Source organism: Castor canadensis, chromosome 1, assembly GCF_047511655.1.
Source record: "Castor canadensis chromosome 1, mCasCan1.hap1v2, whole genome shotgun sequence".
In the NCBI taxonomy this organism is placed as follows: Eukaryota; Metazoa; Chordata; class Mammalia; order Rodentia; family Castoridae; genus Castor; species Castor canadensis.
The window spans coordinates 51,890,337-51,896,773 of NC_133386.1; the positions used below are offsets into that span (position 1 = coordinate 51,890,337).

Below are 6,437 nucleotides of genomic sequence, written 5' to 3' on the forward strand. Positions count from 1 at the left end.
GAGGCAGAGATCAGGAGGATTGAGGTTCAAAGCCAGTCTGGGCAAATCGTTTGAGAGACCCTATCTTGGGAAAAAAAAAAATCACAAAAAGGGCTGGTGGAGTGGCTGAAGGTGTAGGTCCTGGGTTCAAGACCCAGTACTGAAAAAAAAATTCTATGAATTTTCCAAGAGCTTGAAACAAAAATAAATAGTAACGTGTGAGAGACACCCAAAATGAGAATATTTTTGACAGGTTATCCCTACTCCAATATTTAATGACATTATTGTCTATGTACTGTTACATAGTATTTTTTAAGTCCACAATATAAATGAACATTTTTTTTTTACCAATACAAACTAGATCTATAACACTCACTTAACTGACTGCAGTATAGACCACTGAAAAGACATATGATTATTTAACCAACATTTAAATTGTTTCTGATATTTTTATTATAAAAAACACAGTCACAGCCAGGTGCCGTGTCTCAAGCCTATAATCCTAGCTACTTGGGAGGATTGTTGGGTCTGGAGACCTAAGGCAGATGAATAAGTAGCCCATCCCCCATGGAGAGCAATATCATTCTTGCATCCTGAGGAGTTAGAGGCCTGCATTCCTGCACCCTGAGAAGGAGTTATAAATCTGCATTCCTGCACCCTGAGGAGGAGATACAGGGTTTCATAAATCTGCCACAGGGCTGATAAACAAAATGCTCTCAAGGTTGTTTCCTCCCCACCCCCCAATAAGGGGCAAACAGACCAGCTCATCTAAGAGAGCCCATATGCAAATACATGGCCAATAGAAAAAGCCCACCTAACTCAGACCTGGGATGTCCATAAAAGCCCCAGCCTTCACCTGTGCAGCGAGCTACCGGCTTCTGGGCTCCGCTGCTCTTCTCTAGCTGTAGCCTTTCCTTTCTCTCTAATAAATCCTACTTTATATACTGGCTTTGGCCCATCATTCAGCTGCCTCATGAGCCAGTTCCCTGGCCTGTGAAAGCAAGGACCCTCAACACGGGCACGTAATGGGATCATGGTTCAAGACCAGCCTGGGAAAACAGTTAACAAGACCCATCTCTACCAGTAAAAGCTGGGCATGGTGGTGTGTGCCTGTTATCCCAGCTACTCTGGAGGCATAGAGAGGAGGATTGTGGTCCAGGCCAGCCTGGGCATAAAAGCAAAAATAGCCAAAAGCAAAAGGGCTGAGGGAATGGCCCAGCAGTAGAGTTCCTGCCTAGCAAGCATGAGGCCCTGAGTTCAACAACCAGTATCACCAAAAAAAAAAAGAAAAGCCAACAACACACACCACTCCTCCAAAATTCTAGGAATTCCCCCTTTTATTTTCTTTCTTTTTTTTTTTTTTTTTTTGGTAGTACTGGGGTTTAAAGTCAGGGCCTTCCACTTGCTAGGCAAGTGCTTCATTGCTTGAGCCACTCCACCAGCCCTGACTACTTTTTTAAGAGTTCTCAAAGGTGGAATTGTTAGGCCAAATGGAATATACATGTTAGTTTTTTAATTCATATTGCTAAACTACTTTCACGAAAAATTATTAATTTACCTTCCCACTGAGTATGCATAGAATTCAGCAATTTCCCAGTGTTTAGTGAAAACTAATATCAATCATTTAAATATTTCCCCAGCAGAGAGATGAAAAATGATTCAGGGGTGATAATGCTAGGTTGTGCTCTCAAAACAAAGGGAGGGAGGGAATCAGGATGTGTAGCAAGAAAAACTAAGTCAATTTGTGGTCTCAGCTGGAGACTGGCTTCAGCCTAGTCCCCAGGGGAGCTCTGGAGTATGACTTTCACCACAAAATCACTATCTTTTTTCCTTTTTTTTTTTTTTTTTTGCAGTACTGGGGTTTGAGCTTAGGGCCTATACCTTGAGCCACTCCACCAGCCCTTTTTTTGTGATTTTTTTTTTTTTTTTTTTAATATAGGGACTCTCAAACTATTTGCCCAGCTGGCTTCAAACCAAGATCCTATTTCTGCCTTCTGAGTAGCTAGGATTACTGGTATCCAGAATCTCTCTCGATTCTTTAAGGCCTTGCTCCTTGCAGTTCTTTAAAACCTTGCTTCAAACCTCTTTCCTTAGGCTTGCATTGTCCCATGTTTGCTCTTAGTTTATCTTTAGCTTAATTGCTCTTAAAGTCTTTTGCTCCCAGGCTTGTACCATCTGATCTCCCTTTAGCTCTCTCATAAGCCTCGGTGCTCAAACTTGCAAACAGCTGCACCTACAACCTGCATATGCATAACTCTTAAGGTCTTGGTCCTTAGACTTGCACTGTGCACTGTGCCATGTTCTCTTTGGCTTTACTTTAGCTTTTAGCTTTCCTAAGGCCTATGTATGAAGTTCTTTCTCAGCTTTGCTTTCTGAAGTCTATGTTAAAGTTCTCGGTGCAGACTTTCTATCAACCCCTCTTTAGCATTTTCCCTTCAATAATTCTTTTCCTTCCAAAAGCTTCCCATACCAAAAAGCCCAAAGTAAAGTCCCAAAAGACAAAAGCCAAAAAAGTGAGAAGCCCCTCTTCCTCCTTCAGGGGTCTTTTATGGCAGCAAACAGGGGACAGAGAAGGGCATGACATTATAACAGGAGGAACCTGCATTCCTGCTTCTCTGAACACAGTTTAAGAGACACAGCTGTTCTGCCTTTCCCTGTTTCATGGCCAAGGGCTGTGCGGATCTCGGCCTACAGGTAAAAGCAATTAACTGCATCTCACCTTGCTTGTGTCCAGTTCTCATAGGCTTTAATCCACTCCCCACAGAAATAGGGTCTTTGCAGAAGCAGTTAGCTAAAATGTGGGAACACTAGATTAGGATGAACCTTAATCCATGACTGGTATCCTTCTGAAGAGCAGAGGACATACAGAGACATACAGAAGATGAAGGCCTTGGGAAAATGAAGGCAGAGATTAGAGAGTCACTGCCATAAGCCAAGGAACACCCAAAGCCACGAGAGGCTGGAAGAGGCAAAGAAGGCTTCTTCCCTAGCTCTCTCTATCTGAGGGAGCATGACTCCCCACCTACACCTCGCTTTCAGTCTTCTAGGCAGGAGCCCCTGGAACCAAACACTGCAGGGTACCACCACCACCTACCATGACAGTTCCCAATGTACTGTCTGTGGACCTCTTTTCTGGGAACCTACAAGGTTAGAACTATTTTCATAGGAAGTACTAAAGCATTATTAGCCTTTCCTCTTTTTTTGAATTCAGGGACTACACTTTAAGCCACTACCTCAGCCCTTTTTTCTGATGGGTGTTTTTGAGATAGGGTCTCTCAAACTATTTGCCCAGGCTGGCTTCAAACTATGATCGTCCTGATTCTATACTGTAACTTTTAATACACTTACTGCTTGTTGAGTTTTGATGTATTATAGGATAACATCTATATTATTATCTGAAAAGCTATTAAAATATCCCTTCTTTTGAAAAACTATGCATCTGTGTGATGCCAGACTTTTTCACGTACTTAATCAAAGAAGCACCTTATTGCAGTAGAAAGGAGACATGGAAATCTACCTGTATTCTATTAATCCAGATATTAAGATTTACAAACATAAAACAATGATGCTCTTCTCACTAATTTTATGTTTGTTTTGGAAAGCACATGTAAATATGCTAGCTCATTGTTTGTTTGTTTGAGACAGGGTCTTGCTATGTAACCTGGGCTGGCCTCAAACTCACAATCTCCTGCCTCAGACTCCCAAGTGCTAGGATTACAGGTGTATGCCACTATGCCTAGCTTGTTGTTATATTTTGGTAATTAATAAATAACTACTTAAAATTATCAGTTGATGTTTCTAGAGGTTTTTTTTTGGCAGTACTGGAGTTTGAATTCAGGGCTTTGTGCTTGCTAGGCAGGCATTCTACCACTTGAGCCACTCTGCCAGCCCTATTTGTGCTGTGTATTTTTGAAATAGGGGCTCCTGAACGATTGCATGGATTGGCCTTGAACTGAGATCCTCCTGTTCTCTGCCTCCTGAGTGGTTAGGATTACAGGCATAGCCACTGGAACCCAACATTATCCTCAATTTTTAAGAGTGTAAAGAATGCTAAGTCCAAAGAATTTGAGAGCAGTTTGTCTACTACCACGAGTTTTTTTTTAATTTTAATCAAATGATTTTTTATAAAGTACATAGGCATATAATACAGATGAAGTGATACTTACTGATCAATAATGATAAACTCAAGGAGAAAAAAATAATTCAAACCATTCCTGGGAGTATTAAATCAGCACATTGCAATTCTCTATCCAGATTTACTTACTGACAGTTCCCGCATCTTTGATTTCAGTTTGTTTCTTGAAATTAGGCTACATGAAGCACTTTTTTTTTGGTACATAAAATCCTTTTTTGCCTAATTTCTAAAGATGGATTTGCCTAATTATCCCACTCTCATGGCTGTTGTAGATAGTAAGTCCAACAGAACAAGGATAAACTCTTTAGCAGGCTGAACATTCATTCTACAACTGGGGTGCATCTCCTGCCCTATTTCACAAATTGCTGAGAATGCACAGAGTAGTACACACTGCTAGACACTGGATATGTACTGAATGAAAATGGAGAGTCTTTGCTCTCAGACTGTGATTAGTGCATCTGGTTAAAGACAGGTGGACAGAATACTCGTGTTTCAGGAAAGAGGCTTTGCTATGAGCTTTAAAAACCTTTCTAAAAGACTGTTGTGATTAAGGCAGTAGCATAGAGGGAGTCACAGGTTCATTTACAAAACTAGGAGATGCAGATGGTCTATCACAACCTATCAGAAGTTCAGGGGTTGCAGTTAGTGTACAAGGGAGTACAGCAAAAGACTGCAGAGGTGGGACATTAATTGAAGCACTGCACACGGGATACTTGTTCTTGGTCATTTTGTGTTATTATAACAAGTACCTGAGGTTTATTTAGCTCACAGGTTTTTGTTTTGTTTTGGTAGTACTGGGGTTTGAACTCAGGGCTTCATTCTTGCTAGGCAGGAGCTCTATCACTTGAGCCACTCCATCAGCCCTGTTTTTTGTGTTAGATATTTCCCAATTAGAGACTCTCGAACTATTTGCCCAGGTTGGCTTTGAACCACAATCCTCCTAATCTCTGCCTCCTGAGTAGCTAGGATCACAGGCATGAGCCACTGTTGCCTAGGCTGAAAATCCAAGATTAGGCAACCCTATCCAGTGAAGACCTTCTGGCTATGTTGCAACATGGATGGCATTCCATGGTGGGAACATGTTTGAAAAGGAGAAGTCACAATGGTGAGAGAAGCAAGAAATGAAGCTTAGCGTGCTGAAATTGTTTTATAACATGTTCTCTCACTAATACAGGCTTATAAAACCTAATCCACTCTTTTGAGACAGGCATTAATCCCTTTCAAGGGTGGTACCTCCAATGACCTAATTACCTCCCCCTAGGCTCTACCTCTTAAAGGTTCCATCATCTCTGCATGCCATTGTACTTGGTACCAGGCTTCTAGCACATGAACTTTTGCAAGATAAATCATACCCAAAACACGGTAAGCTTCCGGTATCCATTTAATTCCCTCTATAGGCAAAGTGTTGTCAGAACAAAAGCTTCACATGGTTAGCATTAAGTCAAAAACAGGAATTGCTGCTAAGAGAAGGAAAATGTTAAGATCCCTAATGCAAATGTTAAGCTTCTCAGAGGAAGTCAAAGAGGGGAAAAAGAAGCATTAAGAATCAATCTAATTAGCACTCGTGTGTGTGTGTGTGTGTGTGTGTGTGTGTGTGTGTTTGTTTAACTTGTGAACAAGGACTTAGAGACAGGTGCAAAAATAAATCCTCTTTTGCAATCCAGAATTTTTTGTTCATTATGAGCTTTGAAATATATAAGAAGGAATATGAGCTGGGCACCAGTGACTCACGCCTATAATCCTAGCTACTCAGGAGGCAGAGATTAGGAGGATCGAGGTTTAAAGCCAGACCAGGCAAATGGTTCCCGAGAACCTATCTTGAAAAAACCCATTACATACACAAAAAAGGGCTGGTGGAGTGGCCCAAGGTATAGGCCCTGAGTTCAAATCCCAGTACCACAAAAAAAAAAAAAAGGAATATGATGAAAAAGGAAAAAAAGAAAGATTCAATCTTAAGACTGGAGCTGTGGCTCAAGTGAACATGGCTCAAGTGCTATCTCTCTTGCCTAGCAGTCATGAGGCCCTGGGTTTGATCTCTAGTACCACAAACAAACAAACCAACAAACAAAATACCCCCCACATTCAAGCACATCTTTGAGAGTTTAGATCTCTGAGATTAAAGAAGAGATTCCACACTTTGTGTGTGTATGTGTGTTTGTTTGTGAGAGAGAGAACCTGTGCTGGGGATTGAACCGGGGCCTCTCAAATACTAAGCAAGTGTTCTACCACTGAGCTACATCCTCAGCCCAATCCTAAACACTTCTATAAAGAAAAAGGCATAAAACAGACCTAAAATATCTGAACTACTGAATGTTAGGAAAAC

General features: G+C 41.2%; 1 non-coding gene across 1 annotated transcript; it reads left to right on the plus strand.

Annotated features, from left to right (window-relative positions):
* Positions 1 to 5,697: 5,697 nt before the first annotated feature.
* LOC141416726 (small nucleolar RNA SNORA40) lies at positions 5,698 to 5,824 on the plus strand. The gene has a single exon (XR_012441327.1). It is a non-coding gene; the product is annotated as a small nucleolar RNA SNORA40 (small nucleolar RNA).
* Positions 5,825 to 6,437: the final 613 nt, after the last annotated feature.